General features: G+C 44.9%; 1 long non-coding RNA gene across 1 annotated transcript; it reads right to left on the bottom strand.

Moving 5' to 3' along the window:
- Positions 1–6,087: 6,087 nt before the first annotated feature.
- On the bottom strand, positions 6,088–7,093 carry LOC135265464 (uncharacterized). The gene is made up of 3 exons (XR_010333145.1): positions 6,542–7,093; positions 6,317–6,488; positions 6,088–6,267 (listed from the first exon to the last, which is right to left on the bottom strand). It is a non-coding gene; the product is annotated as an uncharacterized LOC135265464 (long non-coding RNA).
- Positions 7,094–22,015: the final 14,922 nt, after the last annotated feature.

Genomic DNA, 22,015 nt, shown 5'->3' with positions numbered 1-22,015 from the left:
TGTTCGGTTGTTATATTTCACCAAATGTTAGTTTCAATGACTTTGAAAATTATTTATATAGACTTAGGGATTCCCTTCGGGGCAGGGGTGGTGTTTCCGTGGTGGCAGGCGACTCCAATGCCAAGGCGTATGCACGGAGGATGCCAGAGGGTCGGCCCTGGCAGATCTGATGGGCGAACTCAACATGGTGGTCATAAATAGGGGCGAAAAGCCCACGTTCCAGAGGGGAGAAAGTGCGTCTTTCATAGACGTAACTTTATCTTCTCCCAATATGGCGGGTAGCGTTGTAGGTTGGGAGGTGCTCGATGCAGAAGTCTGCAGCGATCACTTTCCCATCAGTTTTAAAATCGACGTTGCAAAACGCCTCCCAAATCCGCCCTTTCCGCGAGGAGGGTGGAAATGGGATGAAGACAAAAGAGACGGGCTGGCCGATTGTCTACGCAGGAGGCTGCTCGGGAGTGATCTATTGACGGCAGAGGACCTAACGGAGGCGATAGGAAAGGCATGTGATGAGTCGCTATCAAGGAAGAAAGAAAACTATGCGGGATGGAGGCCAGTATACTGGTGGACACCCGAGGTGAAGGCCAGTTGGAAAGCAAGTACCGAGTCAAAAAGGAAATTGATGACGGCAAACCGCAATAGGGCAGTGAGGGAACAATAGCAGGATTTACTAGAAAATTTAAAAGAAATGCACAGAACGGCTAGAAAGGAACTAAGGCGTCAGATTAGAAGGGCAAAGGCTAAAGCTTGGAAATCCCTGGTTGAAAGCGTGGACCAGGACCCATGGGATAGAGCGTACCAAATAGCAACGAGAAAGATGAGGATCGATGTCTTGACAACCAAGGGCGAGGTCGCACGCGCGGTGCAGAAATTGTTTCCGGTGAGGCCGGAGATTCGATGGGCAATCCCGGAGGTGGAAACGCCGAGGGCTTTTACTACGGAGGAACTACGGACGGCCGCAAAGAGGCTTCGTAGCGGTAAGGCCGCCGGTCCGGACGGAATCCCGGCGGAGGTCGTTCGCTTGGCTGTGGAGGTGTCCGCCGGGACTGTTCTACGTGTCATGAACGACTCCTTGGCCGGGAGGAAATTTCCGGAGCGGTGGAAAAGGGCGAGATTGGTCCTAATACCAAAGGACGGCAGGGACTCTGAGGGTACTCTCAAGTTGAGGCCGATTTGTTTGTTGGACTGCCTGGGCAAACTACTGGAGCAGCTTTTGAGGGCAAGACTGCTAGAAGAACTGGAAGAGAGAGGGGGTTTCTCAGAACACCAATATGGTTTTCGCGAGGGAGGCTCGACATTGGATGCGATGGAGGAGGCAATCAAGTTTGCCCATTTTGCATGCAGCGGATCCTGGGGGCGCAAAGACCTGTGCCGACGACCTTGCTCTGCTGACCACGACTCGGACGGAGGACGAACTGATGCGTCTCACTAACGAGGCGCTGAGCGAAATAGCGCGCTGGATGGAGAACGCCGAATTAAAACTAGCGACGGAGAAGACGGAATCTGTTTTACTGGTGGGGTACCGAAGACCAGGAGCTACCCAGTTTAGCATAGGCGGTGAGGTAATTAGACCCCAAAAATCTATCAGATATTTGGGTGTCTACTTGGACCAACAGATGAGCTTTACACCGCACATCCAACAGACGGTGGCAAGAACGAAAAGGACTATTGCGATGCTGGGCAGATTGATGCCTAACCTATGGGGACCCGCCAGTGCAACGAGGAAGCTATTAAATTCGGTGGCTACGTCGATCTTGCTGTATGGATCTGAGGTATGGGTAGATGGCCTATGTTTCCAGCAAAATAAGAAATTGCTGGTGGCAGTTCAAAGAAGATCCTTGCTAAAAGTGATCAGTGGATACAGGACGGTGTCTGCGGAGGCAGCGCAAGTGATTGCGGGAGTACCGCCAATTATCCTGTTGGCAGAAGAGAGGGCAAGCTTAAGACGCGGAACCGACAGGCGAGTAGCGAGGAGCCGGACTATGGCACGGTGGCAGAGGGAATGGGAAGAAGCAGAAAACGGCAAGTGGACTAGGGCACTCATCCCAGACGTAGAGACATGGGTTAATCGAGGGCATGGAACGGTGAATTTCTACCTGACGCAGGCCCTGAGCGGACATGGATGCTTCGGTAGTTTCCTCTTCAGAATCGGTAAGAGCGACAGCGACGCCTGCTGGTACTGTGGAGAGAAGGATGATCCTAAACACACACTTTTCTACTGTGTGCGTTGGGAAGAGGAACTCTTGAAGGTCATGAAGGCCTTGGCACAGTGGCCAGTAGTGGACAACTTTACGGATCTGATGCTTCAGGGTCCCGATGAATGGGAGGCGGTTAAGAGAATGGCAAGAAACATCTTGAGGAAGAAAGAAGCAGACGAAAGGAGACTTGAGGAAGGGCGCCAGGTAGAACGATAGCGGTGAATAAGAATCGGAGATGGCACTGCCGCGTGATAATGCCTTATGCAGGGTGCAAACCGTGGCAGATGGCCTGAAGCCAAACTGCGACCGGGCGCGTCCCCCACGTGGCGGATAGGGGAGTGCCCTCACCGACAAGTCGGCGGGTAGTGGCGAAATAAAATAGTCACCGTGGACCAAATAGGGCAACGGAGGAGACAACCTCCAGGAATAAAAAATCACTGATAACGACTACGCGCAAACAAGGACGCCCAGTGGACGGCGGTAAATGTTAGGTTGGCAACTCTCACGTTGGCGACACCGTGTGTCAAGCCGAGAGAGTCGGCGGGCTTTTTGGGAGTTAGTTAGGTTATGTGGCAGAAGGGGCCTCGCCGTGCCCTCAATCCTCCAGTATAATAACCAATAAACAGTTATGAAATCGGGAGTGGTCTTATTTCAACTAACTAAACATGGTGTCAGTGTTTTAAAATCCGAATCCCGCTCGTGTTACAAATTGTGAGTGTAAAAACCACCACAACTATCACGATGGATGCACTTCAGGCACAAGTGGCCGAGTTGGAGCAAAAATATGCGGATCTCGTGGCACAAGCACAGGCCCGGGTTTAGGCGAGTGACACACCGTCAAAGCAGGCTCCAACGAGTAGCATCGTCTTCAGCAACTCCATCCCGATCCCGGAGAAATTTTCATTCGAAAAAGAAGATTGGCAAGTGTGGATTACACATTATGAACGTTTTAGAACAGCAACAAAACTAGACAAAAGCACACAAGCAGAGCAAATTAATAGTTTATTGTTGCATATGGGGGCGAAAGTTACAAAGTTTATGGAGGCTAAGCAGAAACAGGAAACTGATTTTCCTAGTTACAAAGCGCTGAAAGAATTCTTTGATAACGAGTTCAAAGACACTCCTAATACAATCTACGCACGAGCTAAGTTTAACAGACGTGACCAAAGGGAAGGTGAGGACGCCCAAACGTACATCGCTGACGTCATAAGCTTGGCCAAAACATGCAATTACAGAGATTTGGAGGAAGAACTCATAAGAGATCGATTAGTTGTTGGAATTCGTGATGAAAAATTGTCGGAAAATCTACAAATGAATGACAAATTGACACTTAAAACAGCAATTGATAAAATAACTCAAGTGGAGAGGATTAGAACCGAAAACAGAGAATTAAGAGTGAGAGAGGAAACGGTAAACAGAGTAGCTAGAGACAAAGCCAAGAAATTTAACCATAAATCCGTGAAATATGAAGGAAAACAGCGCAGGAGCAAAGATGGAAAGCAACAAAGTGAACATAAATTTAAAGGTTGTATAAGGTGTGGAAATTCAAACACACACAACAGGACGGAATGCCCAGCCAATGGACAAACGTGCCATAAATGTAACTTTAAAGGCCATTTTGCATCCAGATGTAAAACAAAGAACGTAAACGCAGTGGAATCTGAAACCTCTATATCAGATGATACTGATGATAGCTATGATTCGAGCTATGATTGTATGGAAGTTATCAATATTAATCGAGTAAAGTTGGACAAACCTTGGGAAGCGGTAGCGGAAATTTTTGATACAAACATTGTATTCAAAATAGATACCGGAGCCGATGAAACCATAATATCTAGCAAAGAATTCAAAGATAAACTTCAGGGGAAAGTAAAGTTACAAAGAACAAAAACAACGCTATTGGGACCCGGAAAAGGAAACCAGAGAAAATTGGAAATAAAGGGAGAGATAGTAGTTCCTCTTAAATGGGAAAATAAGATAGAAAATGTTAGATGTTTCGTCGTTGATACACCAGATAACTTACTGGGAAGACCAGCCTTACAAAAACTAGATATGATCAAATGGACTGGCAAAGAACTCGTTGCGAGTGACAGTGTTATCAGACATGTAACTAGCAGAAAAGCTGATGAAAAATTCCAACATAAGATGATGGTGAAATATCCAGAGGTGTTCAAAGGCTTGGGAACTCTTAAGAATTTTGAGTACACAATTGAAGTAAAATCAGACGCACAACCTTGGACCTTAAACACGCCTAGAAGAATTCCACTCCCCATGATGGATGTAGTAAAAAAGGAGCTGGACAAGATGATTCGCGAAGACGTTATAGAAGCCATTAATGAACCTACTGAGTGGTGTGCACCTATGGTTATTGCAGCGAAAAAGAACGGTAAAATTCGCGTGTGTTCAGACTACACCGAGCTAAACAAGTGCGTTAATCGCGAACTGTACCAATTACCGTCGGTCGATGAGACAATTTCGAAACTGAAAGACGCGAAGTGGTTTACCAAGTTAGACTTTTCCAGTGGCTTTTGGCAGCCTAAACTTTCACCGCAATCGCGCAAATATACCTGTTTTCTCACCCCATTTGGCAGGTATGTCTACAAACGTATTCCATTTGGGATCACCTCAGCACCAGAAGTTTTCCAAAAAACCATCAGCGGCGTAATCGGCAAATTAAAAATGGAACACGTTCATGTTCATGCTGATGACATCCTTATCACAGGCCGCAACGAAGCTGACCATGACGCAAACGTGAACAAAGTGTTAAAACTCTTATCGGATCACGGCTTGACTTTAAACAAATCCAAATGTGAATTTAAAACGAACAAGACCTTATATTTAGGATACTTAATATCCGAAAATGGTGTTCAAGCCGATCCCAAAAGCGTTGAAGCCATTAATAATTATCCCGCGCCATCGTCGGTAACCGAAGTTAGAACTTTCCTCGGCATGGTTAACTATGTCTCAAAATTTATCGTTAATACTTCGAAAAAAACCCAATCATTACGTGAACTACTGCACAAGGATAAACAGTTTGTATGGACTGATAAACATCAAGCGGATTTTGAAAAACTTAAAAGTGAAATCGCCTCATCGCGCGTGTTAGCCAAGTTTAGCACGGACAAAAAATCGCGAGTGTCGGCAGACGCATCGTCTTTTGGTTTAGGAGCCGTTTTAGAACAGTTACAAAGTGACGGAAATTGGAAACCTACTTATTTTTGTTCGCGTACCCTCGAACCATGTGAGCAAGCCTATGCTCAAATTGAAAAGGAAGCTCTTGCCATTACATGGGCGTGTGAAAGACTCGAAAATTTCTTACTGGGCGCTCATTTTGAAATTCATACCGACCATAAACCGTTAACAGTAATTTTGGCCACCAAAGAACTCAACAAATTATCCAACAGACTACAAAGATTTCGCATGCGTTTATTGAAATTTAACTACACTATAGAATACGTTCCAGGTAAAACGTTTTTCGTTCCCGACGCATTATCCAGAGCACCAATCCAAGGCAAAATTCGACACCAAGACCCACTCCTAGAGGACATTCAAAATCTCTACATCAATTTCGTGATGCGTGAGGTCGTTACAGAAATTTGTTCAACAGAAGAAATCAAGTCTTACCAAAACAAGGACCCAACGTACAGCAAACTCAAAGAATATGTCAAAAATGGTTGGCCACAGAAACACAAAAGCGACCCGTTAGTCAGTAAATTCTTCTCTCATCAACAAGACTTAAGCATCGCTCATGACATTGTTTGCTACAAAGACCGAGTCGTCATTCCTGGTCCTCTTCAGAAGAAGTGCCTCTATGTGCTCCATGACGGACACTTCGGTATTAATAAATGTTTGGACCGGGCCAAAGCTACTGTGTGGTGGCCAAGTATCACAAGAGAGCTTAAAGAAGTCGTCGGGAAATGTGAAATTTGCATCAAACTACGCAGACCAACGGTAGATCCCATGTTACCATCCGAAGTTCCATCTAGACCGTGGCAAACAATTGGTGCCGACCTCGCAGAATATCATGAGTCAACTTACTTAGTGGTACAGGACTATTATTCCAAGTATCCTGAAGTCAGAAAACTTCGCACCACCAAAGCCAAAGTTGTTATCGAGACCTTCAAAGAAATGTTTGCTAGACATGGTATACCCGAAGTTGTCCGCTCCGACAATGGCAAACAATTTGATTGTCACGAATACAGAACCTTCAGCAGAAAATATGGATTTAAATTAATTACCAGTAGTCCCCATTACCAACAGTCAAATGGACAAGCCGAAAGTGCTGTGAAGCTGCTCAAAACGATATTGAAGAAAAATGAAGATCCATATCTTGCACTTCTTACCTACCGCAATACACCTACTAAATGTGGATTGTCACCTGCCCAACTGCTCTTTGGCAGAAACCTTCGAGACAGACTGCCAAGGTTACCTTCAGGTTTAAAACCTGCAACTATCGACCATGACACTGTCAGACAAACGTTAATCAACAATCAGGCAGAACAGAAATCCAACTATGACAAACGACACCGAGTAACAAAAGAAGAGAAAAATCTAAAAGAAGGTGATCGTGTATGGATCATAAATATGCAAAAGGAGGGAGAAGTACAACGCAGATGTGAAGAACCAAGGTCATATTTGATCGAGACTGACGGCGGTTGCGTCAGACGAAATCGAAGACATCTTCAGCCCTTACCAGACAGAAATAATGAACCCGAACATGACCCAGAACAACCAGACGAATCAGAGGAACCAAAGAAAAGACCAATCAGAAGACCCAAAAGATACCAAGATTATTATTGTTATTGAAATATTTATATTTTTATACCTCATGTAGTTAGTTTTATATTTAGTTTAGTTTTGTATTTAAAAGGGGGGATGTTAGGTTGGCAACTCTCACGTTGGCGACACCGTGTGTCAAGCCGAGAGAGTCGGCGGGCTTTTTGGGAGTTAGTTAGGTTATGTGGCAGAAGGGGCCTCGCCGTGCCCTCAATCCTCCAGTATAATAACCAATAAACAGTTATGAAATCGGGAGTGGTCTTATTTCAACTAACTAAACAGTAAACTTCACACTTTTTCTTATGGAAATGTCGGAAAATAAAAATTATTTACCCTCGCAAGGCTCCCGATCGGATTCGGGGGGAAGCCGTTTTCCGCAGCTCCAACGCTGGGCAACCAGGGCGATATGGCTACTGGAAGAAAAGAGTTGGGCGACCAGGGCTCAGAAGCTACTAGAAGAGAGGGGATGGAGTACACAAGAGCAGCCGACTTCATAAGAGGACTAGTGTGCTCGACACCGAGGTATAGGATTATAGACCAAAAAAAAGGGCTAAGAGTTTCTCTTCCAGGAGACCAGGACAGAGAAATTGTGACTTCAGCGCCGGCTACTATAGCCGAAAGTATGAATATAAGCGTGCTAGACCTGAAATGGGACGAGAAAAAACACAAATCGATCCCTCAAAAAAGAAGGAGACAGTCTGACAGCGATGGAAACGACCAGGAGCAAGTTACTCTGACGACTTTCTGTTCAGAAATAAAATCGTCGAAGACATACACGACCTGGGAGGGGAAATCTTAGCCCTAGGAGATTTGGTTGAGAGAGAGCAAGGAAGTCTAATTCTAAAGGAAAGGATAGACAGTATTAAAAGCCTTATGTCTAGGCTTTTAACAAACGACGTTGTAGGCATACTACATAATGGTACTAAACGACAGCGGAAGGAAGAACAAGGAGAAACACAAAAATATAATGATAGCAGCCCAGTTTGCAGCAAGTGTAAGAAAAAAATGGAAGAAGAAGTTGACAAAGCTCAAATCGTGAAAACCAAAGACTATGACAGTTTCGTAACAATATCTAAGAAAAAGTGAAGAGATGACGTTTTTGCTCGCGTCAGGCAAGCTGTAGGCAACCCATTACAAGCCAAAAGTGGCGACCTGGCGTTGTTTGTAAATGATGATGACCCAGAAATGACACGGAGTATTCACAAACTATACGGAGACAGATATCCAGAGCTGAAAGAGCTAGCTGTTAAGGACTGGAATACAAATAGAGCCCCGCACATGGTGTTGACAACAGCAATCCCAAGGAAAATTGGCGGAAATGACATAAGAGAGAAGTATATATTTAAAATGGTATATAAAAATATCGAATCAACTGATCTAGAAAAACAAATCTGGGAAAAATATAATGTACTGATCAATTAAATGGAACGCCTGAACCGGTCAAAAGTATCTATACCCACAATAGAAGGCGTAGGTATAGGGGTACAACTTAGGATGCTAGAATGCATCACAGGTCGAGCTGGAATTAGAGTGGACCTCTCTATAGAGGCCTCCTTTGCGGCTAAAGTTATTGGAGGTGCAAAAACAAGTTCGACCACAATAGGAGTTAAAACAACAAGCACTCCAAATACTGCAACGCCACTAACAGGCAAACAGTGGCAGTTTCCTAAAAATAAAAAATATGAGACAATCATTGTTGGAGGAAAAGACAAAAAAACCTAACCGGAAGAATTAATAAGGGAATTAAAAATCGACATTACAAAGTTCGAGGCACAAGTGAGAACGCTGACATCCACCAGAAACGGCAAGATTGCCATAAGACTAGCACCAGCAAAAGGCAGTGAAAATAAGGCCTTGTGTGAAGCCATCTTAAAACAAGTGGATACAGTTGAGGCCGAAATCTACAGAGACACAACTGCGATACTAATTAAGGATCTCGATCATGCGGTTAACGCAGAGGAAATTAAAGCGGCAATCAGTAAAGCACTATACGGAGACAATAAGATAGTGGATTTTATCGACATCAATGGGTTGAAAAAGCCAGTACCAAGCAGAGCATTAACAGCTACAGCGGTCCTCCCAGCAGCAGATGCAAAAATATTGGACAAAAAAAGAATACGCATAGGATGGAATATCTGCCGGGTCAACGAAAACTTGGTGCCAACTAGGTGCTACAACTGCCAAGGATACGTCCACACCTCAAGTAGGTGTGCCCGAGAGACCAAAATGCCAGCGGGGGCATGCTTCCGATGTGGCCAGGATGGACATCAAGCGAATAGCTGTAGAAATGACCCCTTCTGCATAATTTGCAACCAGAAAGGTCATAGATCAGACTCCCCAAACTGTCTTGCATACCGGAGTGCAGTGGAAGATAAGAGGCGGAGGACGGTAGCCGCAAGATTAAAATAAATATGGCAGACAGGAATAACGACGAGAATAGAAAACCAAAGGCTTTAAGGTTTCTACAAACAAATTTAAATCGAAACAAAGCAGCAATGGATTTGTTCGCGGCAACAACCAAAAGCCATAGTACTGCAGTAGCTGTGATCTGCGAGCCAAATAAAAAGATGGTAAAAAAAGGAAAGTTCTGCTGTGATAAAAGCTGTGATATTGCAATTCAGATCTGTGATAAAGAATTGAAACTAGTCAAAAAAAGATGTGATACAAACTTTGTGGTGTGTGATATTGGTGTGTGTGTAGTTTATGGTTGTTATATTTCTCCAAATGTGTCCGTCAAAACATGTGAAAAGGTCCTAAAAAGAATAACAAATAGCATTAGGTTAATTAGAAATCGACCCATTTTAATCTGTGGTGACTTCAACGGGAAATCACACATGTGGGGTTCTCCAGTTGAAGACAACAGGGGACGGGTTTTAGCGGAATGGATATCCTCGAACGACCTAATTGTTCAAAACGTTGGAAATGAACCAACGTTTGAAAGGAGGGGCCAAAAATCGCACTTAGATATCACCCTCACAAACCTGAAGGCTGCAAATTATGTCAATAATTGGGAGGTCAGAAAAAAGGAGGAAAACCTGAGTGACCATTATAACATATCATTTGAAATATCCAACTCCGATAATCCAGAGGAGGTAAAAAAAGAAACCCACAGAATAGCCACAACAAGAAAATGGAAATGGAAGTTTGATAAAAAAAGAAGCTCTACAAAAGATACTAATTCAAAAGCTATCAGGAAATAGCACCGATAACTGGAGAATGGTTACTTCAATTATCGAGGACGCATGCAACCGAGAGCTTAAACAGATTAAGAGCAACAACAAGTTTCGACAAGTACACTGGTGGAACAGTGACATTGCGGAAGCCAGGAAAAACTGCATAGCCGCAAGGAGAGCAATGAATAGAGCTAACAAAAAAGGACCAGAAGCACTGAGGAGAGTAGAGTAAAATATAAGGAAACTAGAAAAAAACTAAAGAAAGAGATACAAAAGGCGAAAGGCATGGCGTGGGACAAACTGGTAAATGATATTGACAGAAACATATGGGGACTAGGTTATAAAATAGTCGTCGGGAAACTTAAAAAGGACCTGGCTGCCACTACGGAGGAGACCACCATTGCTTTGAAAAAATTGTTCCCAGTAGTGCCCGAGATAAAGTGGACGAAAAATAATAGTACACAGGAGTAAAGCTTCACATTAGAAGAAATCCATGCAGCTGCAGGAAAATTAAAGACCGGAAAGGCTCCAGGAGATGATGGCATACTGCAAGAAGTAGTAATAGCGGCGGTTGAAGCGATACCCGAAATCATCCTGGCGGTCATGAATAAACTGATAAAAGATAGGGAATTTCCCAAGGCATGGAAAACATCTAAACTGGTACTGATCCCAAAAAGTAACGACAAAGACGAAGCGGAAGTTTAGACCCATCTGCTTGACAAGTTGTATGGGGAAACTTTTTGAAATTCTAATACGAGACAGAATACAGAAACATGCAGAAGAAAATAGATTAATATCGGACTTCCAGTACGGTTTTAGGACCGGAAGATCCACCGAAGATGCGGTTAAGGAGGTTTGGAGCTTCGCCAAATTCGCTAACGAGGGTTCTTATGGGAGAAAAGACTACTGCGCTCTGGTGGCTCTCGACATAGAAAACGCGTTCAACACGGCAAGGTGGAATAAAATCGTGGAGGCAATGGTGAGGAAAGGTTTTGACCCCTACCTAGTAGGCCTATCTGCAGGACCGAAGGGTCAAAACAGATAATGGAGAATGTATCCAAATGACATGCGGTGTTCCGCAGGGTTCGGTGCTCGGCCCTACCCTGTGGAACATCATGTATGATGCGGTGCTGGAGATAGAAATGCCAGTCGGGGTAAAAATGATAGCCTTCGCTGACGACCTAGCGGTTCTTACCCTAGGGAGGACAGAGGAGCAGTTAATGGACACTACAAACAAGGCACTAGGAAAAGTAAGAACATGGATAAACGACCAGAACCTAAAATTGGCAGACCAAAAAACAGAAGCAGTCCTCTTGATAGGGAGAAGAAGACCCAAAAAAGACATTCGATTTAAAATAGGAGACCACGAAGTCACACCTGGACCAAGTATGAAGTACTTAGGTATCCACATTGACACGGACATGACTTGCAGTACTCACGTAATAAAAACAAGCAAAAAAGCAGAGGGTATAGGGGCGGCAGTGGCCAGATTAATGCCAAACATAAGAGGCCCCCGCTATAGCAAGCGGAAAATATTAGCCTCGGTAATCACAAGTGTGTTACTGTACGGGGTTGATGCCTGGAAACAAGCCTTAGAAATTAACAAAAATGTCATTAAACTTACTGCAGTTCAAAGAAAGACCGCATTAATGATAATTAGTGGATATAGGACCACTTCTACAGAGGCGGCATTAGTTATTGCGGGTATCCCGCCAATTAAACTGCTAATCCACGAACGGATCAGAAGGAAAAATACAAAAATTAATATGTGCGAGGCAAGAAGACAAACCCTAGAACAGTGGCAAAAAAGTGGGAAGCTAATAAGTCGACGGCCCAATGGACCAAGAGACTTATCCCTAATATCGACAAATGGGTCACGAGAGAACATGGCGAGATCGATTTTTGGTGGTCTCAGGTATTGACAGGCCATGGTTGTTTTGGTTCGTACCTAAACAAAATCCAAAAAGAAAATAGACCCGCGTGTTGGTTCTGCGGTGAGAGCAAAGACGACGCTGAACATACTATTTTTTATTGTGAGAAATGGGAGGAGGATAGACAAATAATGACTAACCAAATAGGGGAAATACTTACAGTGGAAAACTTTCAAGAGCAAATCCTTTCCAGTGAGGAAAACTGGAAGGCTGTAGGTGAGATGAGAAAGAGTACCATGAGGAAAAAAGAGGAAGCGGAACGCGACCGAGAACCGCTAAGACAAACTTAGAAAGGTGGACACTAAATATTGACGAGAATGCCCCCTCCACTTTGAAGAAATGCTCTACGGCGGTCCCGGAGTGGAGTGAGGAAGAGCGGTGGGTGGGTTTTTTTTTTTAGTGGGTCGGGATGCATTGCATGACCCAACCCCACACTCCCCGGCTCACGACATCCAAGCCGGGAGCTCCTGTAGGAGTTTTTTTTTCCCCACCGCTATAAAAAAAAAGGTCAGGTCAGGTCAGGTCCCCTCCGATGGGATGCCACCTTGTCGTGGTGGAGGGGCTTAAGGGTGTGTCGGAACACCTACTAAGAGCATACCCTTAGCATACCGTAAACCCTCAAGGGGGAACGGGGGGACTTTTGTCCTGCGAGGAGTAAACCTCTATAAACTATCCATTAAAGAACGCCGGAAAGCCCGGTGACAGGGTGTGGCGACCTTGGATGAAATCTTAGCTGGGGGAGCTGAGCGCCAGCCCCTCCTAATACCGCAAACCCAGAGGTCGATTCAACGACTCTACACAAGGCGTGGTGTAGGGAACGTCTCGGCTGATGGGATCGGGAGGCTTGCCTTAACCGGCCGGCCTACGAGGATGAAAACCTCTATAAAAAATCCTTAACTCGCTGGCGGCTTTTGCAGTTTTCCGACCAAGCGGGTTGTGGTTGTTGGATGCAACAGCCATGGCTGGGAGATGCCCAGTCAAACTAGGTGAAACGACTATGGGAGATGGTGCGTCCCCATAGTACATAGAAAACGCCTTGTCCTAGGAGCGGGCGCTCCCCTGGGATGGACCTCACCTTATCGCCCGTACTCGTGGGATCCACATGAAAAAGGTATACTTGAAACAGGAGAAAGAAGCTGGGAAACTGGCTGGAGAAGGTACTCTGAGGAAAGACCTGTCGAAAAAAGATGCTCTGAAAGTAGCGGCGGGGAAACAAACCGCCAAACTGGACGAGGCAGAGAATCCTAAAACTCCAGGAGAGGACTCGAGTTTGGGAAACATTAACCCGTTTGGTAGATCAAGCATGACGCCTCGATCTCCACATAGAAAAGTGCAAACTAGCTTGATAGTGGGACAAACACCCAAGCTAGACGAAACGATCGAAGCGTACAAGGAAACACCAACAGGCGCAATTTCAAAAAGGAAAAGAGTGTCTACTCCTGAGGAAGCACATAAAGCTAAAAAACTAGTTGAAACTAGAATAAAAAAACAGAAAAGCTTGGTACTAGGAAATACAACCTGTACTGATATTTTACAGGCCTTTACACAAGTGACAAGCAGACTGGCAAAAAAGGTCAAGGTACTGCAAGACAGAATTGACGATACTCCCAACACGCGACGGGAGATCAAAAATGACGCAAAAGCAGTATGTTATGCCATGGCAGACATGCAAGCTATGCAAGATAATGTCTTTGAAGAAATCTTTAAATGGCAGAGACATATACAAATGGAGGATAGCGATGACGATGTTGTACTCGTAGAATCGCCAGAAAACAAAGGGGTGGGCATTCAGGTAACCACCCAGACAAAGGAAGTAATAACAAAAAACGCAGAGACTCAGACTCCTCTTGAAATGTGGTGGAAGTCAACACAAGTAACAGAGATGTCTCAGCCTGGACAATTGAGAGAGCCGCTGTACATCGGGGATAAAAGATCCTTTGTTGATTTTAAAAGCCTTTCGAAACGTGACTGGAAAGAAAGTTACTTCGAAAAAGTAAAGATTATGGCAGTAAATCCGCTTGCCATGATGCCAGAAGCTGCTCCTACGATTATTAGCAGCAGAGACAAAAAGGAAGAAGGGGCACTGTTGAAAATGTTGCATCAACGATGTCCTGAGTACAGAGAGTCGGTGCTGGAAGGGGAGGACCCTATAGAAAGCAAAGTGACTCCAATTGTAAGAAGTGTAGTGGTTGGACACGTCGCAGGACCAAAAGAGACACTGAAAAACTATATGTTTGTAGTTGCCGGTGACGAGAAAAATAAGGCAAGTGGGTATCTCAAAGAGACCTACGAAGCCTTGGAAAAGTTGAAAGAAGTACTCAAAGAGCTTCAAATTGAAAAAGTCGCAATTGGAAGCGACCTTACAGGCCGAGAAGAACACCTCAGAAAGATGTTGGAATACATCTTTAGAGGGGAAAATGTGGAGGTTACACTGTGTGTACCTATTGCAAAGGAAATGATATGGAGAGACCAAGGGAAAGCCCAGTCTGCCATATCTGTATTGCCAAAAGGGATGAGAAAAACGGATGCTGTAATTGTGCAAGGCAGCAAAACCGAAACATATGAAGCTGTACTCAAAGAAGTACGCGAAAGCTTGGCCGAAACGGACTGCGAGATACGAGCAGTCCAAAAGACTAGAGAAGGTAAACTTCTTTTGCTAGTTGGCAAGGAAGGAGAGCAGGCAAAGAAAGTCAAGGAGGCACTATGCTCCAAGATGGCAAATCGTAAGATCGTGCTACGGGATGATAGCACGAAAGAGGACAAAGTCCTACATATGAAGGGCCTAGATGCGCTGGCGGTGGAGACTGAAATAGTCAGCAGCGTAGTAGCAGCATCACAAACACAGATTTGGAGGTGACATCTCTGCGAAAAGCATACGGAGGGAGTAAGGTAGCTACAATTAAAGTACCTGCGAAAAGTGCTGACGCCATTTTGAGTAAGGGCAAGATAAAGATTGGTTTAGTGACATGCAAAATCACTGAACGAGTTAACAGTGTTTTCTGTTATAGGTGTTGGGAGCCAGGACACATGGCGGCCCGATGTCAAGGGGTGGACAGGTCCAAACTGTGCCACAGATGCGGAGAAGAAGGTCATTCAGCGAAGACCTGCGAAAAAGAGATGTTCTGCCCGGTTTGCGGCGTAAGGGGTCACCGAGCAAAGACGCTTGTGTGTGAGAGTCTTCGATAGAAGGCGGCTCGCGCTGAGAACGAGAAAGCACCGTGATCAGGTTCCTCCAAATTAACTTGAACAGAAGCCATGGTGCCCACGACGCAGCAACAAGCTTCTGTAGACGAACAGGTCGGGATGTGATCCTGATGAGCGAACCTAACGAGGGGAGGGTTCACAGCAATGGATGGTGTTGCCATTGCCGTCATGAACAAGAAGATAAAGGTCTATGCCTGGGGTAAGGGGCTTGGCTTTGTATGGATAGACACGGGAGAGTGTATCATATACAGTTGTTACATTTCTCCCAATGTCGAACCTGTAATAGCAGAGCATGCTCTGCGTAACCTAGTGGGCAGCATAGAGTCCCATGGCGGGAAACCCTGTGTTGTGACTGGTGACTTCAATGCGAAGTCACCCGAATGGGGGGGAGGAGACACAAGACGAAAGGGGAAGTCTGTTGTCTGAATGGCTAGCAACGCTAAACTGCGTTGTTTACAATGATGGGATGAAACCAACTTTTTTGAAAGGACGTTATCAATCCTGGATAGATGTCACCTTCAGCACCAAAAATGCTGCACGGTGGGTGAGAAATTGGACCGTTGAGGAAGAAGAAACTCTCAGCGATCACCAGTTTATTACGTTTCAACTGAAACTAGACGGAGAAAGAACCGGAAACGGTCAGAGCTCTGGGCGATGCTGTGGATGGAACACCAAAGGCTTTAGCCCTTCGGTGATTCGCCATAGCTTTGTAGAAAGGATGAACGCAAAACAAAATAAAGACTGCGTCAGCATGGTGGAGGCCATCAAGGAAGCATGCGACATGCACCTTCCGAAGAAAGGCCGAACAAGAAACACAGGTAAACAAAGGGTTTACTGGTGGAACGATGACATTGCGACTGAGGGCCAGAAGTAGACTGGAAGAAGTCATTGAGGTAACAGAGCTGTATAAACAGAAAAGGAAAATTTATCGGGCTCTCATTAGAAAAGCAAAAGAGGCTAAATGGGAAGAACTGATAAATGAAATCGAAAGAGACCAATGGGGGCTTGGTTACCAAATAGTCACCAGAAAACTAAGACTGGGTTCAGAGCAAATCACTCTAAGCCCACAATTTAGACAGAGAATAGCCGATGTGCTGTTCCCAAAACATCAGATAAAAAGATAGATGGAATCTCACAGAGACGTGTGAGGTAGAGGGCATCACCTCCAATGAAATGCAACAAGCGGTACGAAAGCTAAAAACGGGCAAAGTACCGGGACTAGATAATATTCCAGTGGAAATTGTAAAAGCAATTGTCCACGAGCAAGAAGAGGTACTCATGTTGGAAGCCTATAACGGACTCCTACGTGAAGGGAAATTTCCGAAAGAGTGGAAACGAGCTAAATTGGTTCTACTCAAAAAACCCGGAAAAGAAGGAGGCAGTCCATCGGATTTTAGGCCGATCTGTCTCCTAAATGTGGTAGCGAAGCTGTATGAACAGTTAATACTGATAAAGCTCAAAAAAGAGCTGGAAGAGAAAGGAGGCCTAAGTGAAGAACATTTTGGCTTCCAAGAAGGCAAATCTACCCTCGACGCTGTAGACAGAGTTATGGCCCTGGCAAGATGGGCTAACTCTGGAGACACGAGAAGGAAGACGTGGTGCGTGTTGCTCACCTTCGATGTGAAAAATGCCTTCAATTCGGCAAACTGGCAAAACATCATGGAGGCCTTGAGGAAAAAGGGTATCTCCATGTACCTGAGGAAAGTGATAGGTAGCTATCTATCAGAAAGAAGTCTAGACTTGGGCGAGGGACAAGTCATGGAGGTGACGAGTGGAGTTCCACAAGGTTCGGTATTGGGGCCGACCTTGTGGAACATCCTTTATGACGGAGTTCTTAGATTAGAAATTCCAAAAAAAGCGACGCTAGTGGCCAATGCTGATGACCTAGCACTAGTCGTGATAGAGAAGGACATCGAAAAAACTTGATGTGCACAGTAGAGATGACGTCCAAAATTATTGGACGATGGATGAAAGAAAATGGCTTGCAGCTGGCTCCAGAAAAGACTGAAGCTGTGCTTCTTGCAGGCGGACGTAGACCAGACAAGAACATTGTCTTTAAGGTGGAAAATGTTGAGCTAAGACCTAAACAAAATGTCAGGTACTTGGGAGTAGATATAAACCAGAGAATGACTTTCACGTCACACGTAATGCGTGTGGCAGCTAAAGCAGAAAAGATGGGGGCAATGCTGGGGAGGCTAATGCCAAACGTAAAAGGACCATCACCTTCAAAGAGGAAGGTAATGGCAGAAGTAGTAAATTCGATTGTCATGTATGCGGCACCAATCTGGGGTCCTACTGCACTCGACATGCTGAAGTACCAAGAAAGATTGGTACAGGTCCAGAGCTCTTCGCGTATGCTCGGCATACCGAACCGTTTCGGCGGATGCTGTCCAAGTAATAGCAGGGATGATTCCCATTGATCTCAGAATCCATGAGACAGTCAAGGTAAGAAATAGAATACACACCAAGCGCGAGGCGCGGGAATGGTCTATTAAAGAATGGCAGAACAGATGGAATGCAAGTTTCAAAGGCAGATGGACGCACCGTCTTATTCCAAATATAAGACAGTGGATAGAAAGAAAGAAGAATGCGGGTCAGGTAAATTTTTACTTGACACAATTTCTCTCAGGACACGGGGACTTCCGATGTTATTTGAAGAAAATGCATCGAGCAGAAAATGACAAATGCGTGTACTGCGGTGAGATAGACACTGCCGAGCACGTATTGTTCCAATGTGGAAAATGGGCTGGGATCCGGCATAGGCTGGAACGGCTCGTCAATGAGAAAATCAATCCAGAAAATCTGGTAGAGATTATGCTGAGAAGCAACAAAAATTGGAGAAAAGTGCAACGTTTCACTGAAGACATTTTGAAATTCAAAATGGAGGATGAAAGACAGGGCAAATAAACAGCCCAAGAGACTCGCCAGAGGTGCTGACGAGTATCTAAAACAGGTGGAAACAGTCAACCATTGATTTAACCGACGCCAATCGCAGGAGGCGGGCGACGGCTTGGGTCAATGGCACTGGCAAAACGAAAAGAAGCGTCATAAGACGCAGAAGCTGAAGCTAATGAAGGCGTAGAAACAGACGACCCCTGAAGATATGCCTAACGGCGATACCGGGGCTTCGGGTAGGTGAAGAACGGGGGAACCAATTCTACCTTAAGATCGGGTTCCACGTCAAGGAGCGGGGTGGGGCTCCTTGGTAAATAAAAAAAAAGGTCAGGTCAGGTCAGGTCCCCTACAAAGCCAAAAAATAAGAACGGTAGGAGAAGCACTAGGTAGGTAACTAGGTATGGATCTCGAAAGGAGAATTGAAAACACGAAGAGGGAAATTAAGAACCTATCGGTAAAACTCAAAAGGCAGGTGGAGATTCTGAATCGAACTTCGGTGAGGGCGTGGGTCGAATCACATAGATACATTGAGCCCGAAAAGATACAAATTGATGTCGATATACAGGCCGAGGCGCTAGGCGAAGGGCACGCTGATGAACTAGCCCAGAGAGAAGAAACATACAACGAAGAAATTCTCTCACTGCGGTCCGAAGTAGAGAGACTGAGAAAAGAGAATGAAGAGCTGAGAAGAAGGAACAGAGAACCACAGGAGAAAACTCCGCACGACCAGACCCCCCCACAAGTATTTGAGGGTCTTAAGGAAAACGTAACTGCCGAGGACTTCGAAAAACTGATCGACCTGAAATGGACGAATCAAGCATATGCAAAGACGACCTTTGTACGCAACGACGCAGTGAAATGCGAAGACCAGGTGGTCGTCGTCGAAGCGGCGAGCGGAGAGGATGTCGCAGAAAGGCTACAATATAAATTACTTTAGAGACTTATACAATAACTTGCTCACGGGTAACCGTTCCCCCGATGAGTGGAAGTCTGCGAAATTAATATTAATTGAGAAACCAAAAAAGCATCATACAGATGAAATAAAATATAGACCCATTTGCCTCATAAATGTCTTAGGCAAAGTGTACGAAAACCTAATAAATCTGAGATTATATGAAGAAATTGACGCAAAAGGTGGTTTTCACAAACATCAATATGGCTTCAGGAAAGGCAGGACGACGATGCACGCCATTGAAAAAATTATTCAAATCGCAAAAGAAGCAAATGTAAGTAAGAAGTTTAATGCGTTGGTACTAATAGATGTCCGAAATGCTTTCAACACGGCTTCCTGGTCGATTATCATAAAGAAACTTAAAGATATAGGTGTTCAGGAATACCTAATCAATCTAGTCAAGTCTTACTTTAACAACAGAAGTATACAAGTGTCGAACGATAACAAGAAGAATATAGGCGGTGGGGTTCCCCAGCGATCGATTCTCGGTCCAACACTATGGAACATAATGTACAACGACGTTATGAACATCGAAACGGAGGAAGATATCCAGTACATCTGTTATGCCGATGATTTAGCTATTTCGATAACAGCTAAAGATAAAGAAGAACTGATGCTGAAAACCAATGCTACTCTGTCCGCCGTCAATGTATGGATGACTCAGAACGAGTTAAAAATCGCTCCGGAAAAAACAGAAGCCATCATATTCGGTTGTAAAAAAATAACAAACATAAACTTTACAATCGACGGAACTACTGTCAAACCGACTTCTTCGGTGACATACCTGGGAATAAAAATAGACAGACGCTTAAATTTCAACAAGCATATCGACGCCGCATGTGAAAAAGCAAAATGCACGATAAAGGCACTGAATGCCATATTACCCAACGTACGAGGACCAAAACCAAACAAGAGAAAAATACTAGCCTTGACAATGCAATCTGCCATCTTGTACGGGGCACCAGCATGGGCGGATGCGACAGGAACGTACGGAAACCAAAAAAAACTAAAGACCACACAAAGAATTATGGCATTACGGACGGGCAGTGCCTACCGCACGGTATCTACCGACGCTGCAGTGGTGGTGGCCGGCCTGGTACCACTACACATTCTGGCGGGCGAAAGACAACGCCTCTATAATCTTCGTAGACATGTAACCTTAGAAGATAGAAGAAAAGAAAGAAAAAAGTCATACCAAATATGGCAGAAAGAATGGGACGAATCCGGATCAGGGAGATGGACATACAAAATCCTTCCAAAAATCGAAAAGTGGGTGGAAAGAAAACATGGACATGTTTCCTTTTACTTAACACAGTGTCTTACGGGACATGAAGCCTTCTGCTCATACACAAAAAAAAATCGGGAAGAGAGCCAGCGCTGACTGCCGATACTGCGGCGAAGGTACGGAGGACACACCCCTACACACTATAGTGGAATGTCCCAAGTGGGAACAACGTAGAAGAAAACTGCAAGGAATCGTTATCAACAAAGATATGAAAATGGAGGATATAACAAATGTAATAGTTAATAGTAGCAAGGAGTAGAAAGAGATATCAAAATTTCTGGAAAATATAATGGAAGAAAAAAGCAAGGACGAACTGGAAGAGCAGAAGGAGGAATAAAGAGAGAAATGAAAAGACTCGTCTGTGAAGGACAAGGCCACAACGACGGGAACCCCTACAGATGGAAGCGAGGAGGTGGTTTTAGTGGGTATGCCCAGTAGAAAGGGAGAGTCCCACACTACCCCACAAACAACTGTGGGGTGTGCGTAATCGGCATTTCCCCTCCTCGAAAAAAAACAATTACTTGTTAAAAATAAGAAAAATTGGTTTGCATGCCTTTTCAAAGTAAGTCTTTTCTACCACCTTATAGACAATGTAATACATTCAATCCGAAAACGACTGAAGATCCATTATAGGCGTGTTGGTCAGATATTCGCGTTCAATCTTGAGTCTCGATCGAGCAGTCAAAGTGTGCGGACCTGTCCAAGCCTTTACCTGTTCAGATTAGCGACAACCCTTTGCGACTTGCACTTGTGCTAGTTGTGCGCTCCACCTTGCCTGAAAAATCGTTTTTCTCAAAACGAACCATTTTCAAAGTGAGGACCAGGCCAAAACTCCCTCACAAAACTGTGCCTACAAAGCGCACTTTTGATGCCATCGGGAATCGGACGAAAATCCGAAAACCGAAAAGAGTTCCACTCATCAGAATTCCGCCTCCGGCGATACCAGCGACGCCCAAGCCAACCACATCGGAACCGGAAATGGTGAATTTTAAAGACCTATTCCAAGCGCCTCCGACGAAGAAGATGGCTGCTAGGACACCACTTCCAAGCCCAGGTAAGTCGAAGATAAAGATCAAAAACAGATTTGATCCATTGCAGGTGGAAGAAATGGAAATCGGGACACCAGGAGTAGCAGACCAGTCCGCCGGTCCCTCCCAGGACACCACGGAGTCACAACCAAGAAGAAGCCCCCCAGAAAGACCTCCACCGCCGATTGTCATTCACGGCAAAGCGAAAGATCATGCAGCACTTCTTCAGTTCAGCAAGAAACAAGCTGATGACAATTTCACCATCAAGTACACCCGGGAGAGAACAATCATCTCCACAAAAACCAAGAAAGAATACAATTCCATCAAGGAGAAGATGGAACAAGACGAACTGGAGTACCACACGTACACCACCAGGGAGGAGAAAACCCACGCGTTCGTGCTCCACGGCCTGGACAAAGGGCCTGAAATTCCTGAACTCGTGGCTGAGATGAAGGAGAAGGGTGTTGATCTCATCAACATGTATGAGATGAAAAACACCCAAAGGCCCCTGTTCCTCGTCATCACGGGGAAATACGAGACGCTGAACAGCATCTCCAAGAAATGTCCGGCACT

The sequence above is a fragment of the Tribolium castaneum genome, chromosome 2 (genome assembly GCF_031307605.1).
Source record: "Tribolium castaneum strain GA2 chromosome 2, icTriCast1.1, whole genome shotgun sequence".
In the NCBI taxonomy this organism is placed as follows: Eukaryota; Metazoa; Arthropoda; class Insecta; order Coleoptera; family Tenebrionidae; genus Tribolium; species Tribolium castaneum.
The sequence above is the reverse complement of the archived record's forward strand: the minus strand, read 5'-3'. Positions and strand labels throughout refer to the sequence as shown.